Below are 2,703 nucleotides of genomic sequence, written 5' to 3'. Positions count from 1 at the left end.
AAAAAAAAGAGAAAAAAGAGAGAAAGAAAGAAAGAAAAAAATTAGCCATAATTTTTCATAGTGGCATGTGCCTGCAGTCCCAGCTACTCGGGAGGCTGAGGTGGGAGGATGAACCCAGGATTTCAAGGCTGCAGTGAGTTATGACTGCACCATGGCACTCTAGCATGTGTGACAGAGCAAGACCCCATCTCTGGGGAAAAAAAAACAAAAAACAAAAAACAGAGAGACAGAGAGACAAAGAAAAGAGCTCAAGATCCTCCGGCCGGGTACGGTGGCTCACGCCTGTAATCCCAGTACTTTGGGAGGCTGAGGTGGGCAGATGGCTTTAGTCTAGGAGTTTGAGACCATCAAGCAGCTGGTTGGCAATATGATGGAAACCTGTCTCTACAAAAAATACCGAAAATTAGCCAGGCACCCTGGTGCATGCCTGTAGTCCCAGCTACTCGGGAGGATGAGGTGGGAGGATCACCTGAATGTGGGAGGTCGAGGCTGCAGTGAGCTGTGATTGCACCACTGCACTCCAGCCTGGGCAACAGAGTGAGTCCTGTCTCAAAAAAAAAAAAAAAAAAGAAAGAAATTCAGTGTTTATAAAACCCCTATATCCAGACCATTCCATTCAAAAGAGATACACCAATATTGCTGCTATATAGAAAACAGAAAACTCCGGGTCCAGTGCCTCACGCCTATAATCCCAGTATTTCGGGAGGCTGAGGCAGGTGGATCACCTGAGGTCAGGATTTCGAGACCAGCCTGGCCAACATAATGAAACCCTATCTCTACTAAAAATACAAGAAGTATCCAGGCATGGTGGTGTGCACCTGTAGTCCCAGTTACTCAGGAGGCTGAGGACGGAGAATCACTTGAACGTGGGAAGCGGAGGTGACAGCCTCCGTCTCAAAAAAAAAAAAAAAAAAATTAGCTGTGGCAATCTTAAGTGAATCTGCTAATTTTTCAATTTGAGATTAGTTGATGAAATTCTGTGATATTTTGATGTCTGTGTATTGGATGTTGGTTTATTTTAAATCCCTGAATCTTTGCTGAAGTCAGGTAAAGGAAGTTTACAGAGGTTCATAAAACACACAAATAGTTTTCTAGTTTCACTAAACTATAGTTAAGAAATTTTTAATTTTTCTCTGTACATATTGGCTTAGGCAAATATCTACTTTTACCTATGCCTAGGGGTTGTCTGGTCCATTACTCATTCAAACTGCAATTCCCCTTATACTTGAAATATGCTGAAAAACACGTCACCTTATACTTGAAAAACGCCTGTCCACCGTGGAAGGTCTCGAAGTGCTGGGATTCAGGAGGGCTGCTGGCATATATTTTTAAAGAAATGCTGTGGCTGCTGGATTGAGAATAAAGGTCTGGGACAAGAGCTAAAGTAGAATGGCTAGTTAGGAGAATCTAGGCAAGAGATGATGATGGCTTTGACCAGGGTTGTAGCAGTGGAAGTAGTGAGAAGCGTTCAGATTCTGAATATATTTTGAAGATGGGTTTTAGGTATGGAAAAGATAAGAGTTGAGAAAAATTCTAAAGTTTTATGCCTGATCAACTGGAAGAATTCAGTTGCCATTACTGAGATGGGGAAGGGCACATCCTGTCATGAATATGAGCCTCCAGGTTTACAAATGTCGTAATTTATTTCTAAATAACGTTTCATTACTGAGCAAAGTACTTTACAGTGAGAGATAATTATTTCTAACTACAAAGCAACTTAAATCAGGATGTGAATTCTTTTATTCCTGAGGATCTTATAAATGAGAGAACATTCACAATCGTCCTTCTAAACAAACACTTCTAATATAATTGTTAAGTATAGTTTGAAATCTTTGTTCTAGTTGAGCTGCTCAACTCCTTGTTGACTTATTGTATTGTAGGTGATAAAGTAGGGGTGATACATGCTGGTACTGTCAGTATAGCACTTTAATTGCAGGAATTATCTCTTGGCCTATCTTCTGATTTTTAAATTACCTTTTTTTTTTTGAGTTTTCAGAGTTTTGAGTTTTTTTGAGTTTTTTTTTTTTAGTTTTTTTTTTTGAGTTTTGCTCGTTACCCAAGCTGGAGTGCAATGGCACAATCTCTGGTCACTGGCACCTCCACCTCCTGGGTTCAAGCAATTCTCCAGCCTCAGCCTCCCAAGTAGCTGGGATTACAGATGCCCACCACCACACCTGGCTAATTTTTGTATTTTTAGTAGATACAGGGTTTCACCATGTTGGTCAGGCTGGTCTCCAACTCCCGACCTCTGGTGATTTGCCCACCTCGGCCTCCCAAAGTGCTGGGATTACAGGTGTGAGCCGTCGCGCCCAGCCTTTATCTTTAAAGAGAAATTATACACAGAATTTCTACAGTGACTACCCACTGTTCTATACAGGTAATTCTTAAACTTATTAATTATGATGTAAATAGGACAAGAATATGTTCTCTATTGATAATTTCAGAAGGGCATATTTCACTATAGGATCCCTTTCTATTTCTACAAATAATCTAAATCTAAAAATACATGCTCTTCTCTTCCCTTTTCATTTCCTTTTTTTAATTTTCTTTTCGTTTAAGAATCCAGATCTAATCCCTTTTCATTTCTTATTTTTTTAGTTTTTTGGAGACGGAGTCTTGCTCTGTTGCCCAGGCTGGAGTGCATGGTGTGATCTCGGCTCACTGCAACCTCCACCTCCTGGGTTCAAGCAATTCTCCTGCCTC

The sequence above is a fragment of the Colobus angolensis genome, unplaced genomic scaffold, assembly GCF_000951035.1.
Source record: "Colobus angolensis palliatus isolate OR3802 unplaced genomic scaffold, Cang.pa_1.0 Scaffold111, whole genome shotgun sequence".
Lineage (NCBI taxonomy): Eukaryota > Metazoa > Chordata > Mammalia > Primates > Cercopithecidae > Colobus > Colobus angolensis.
This window is presented reverse-complemented; position numbering follows the sequence as displayed.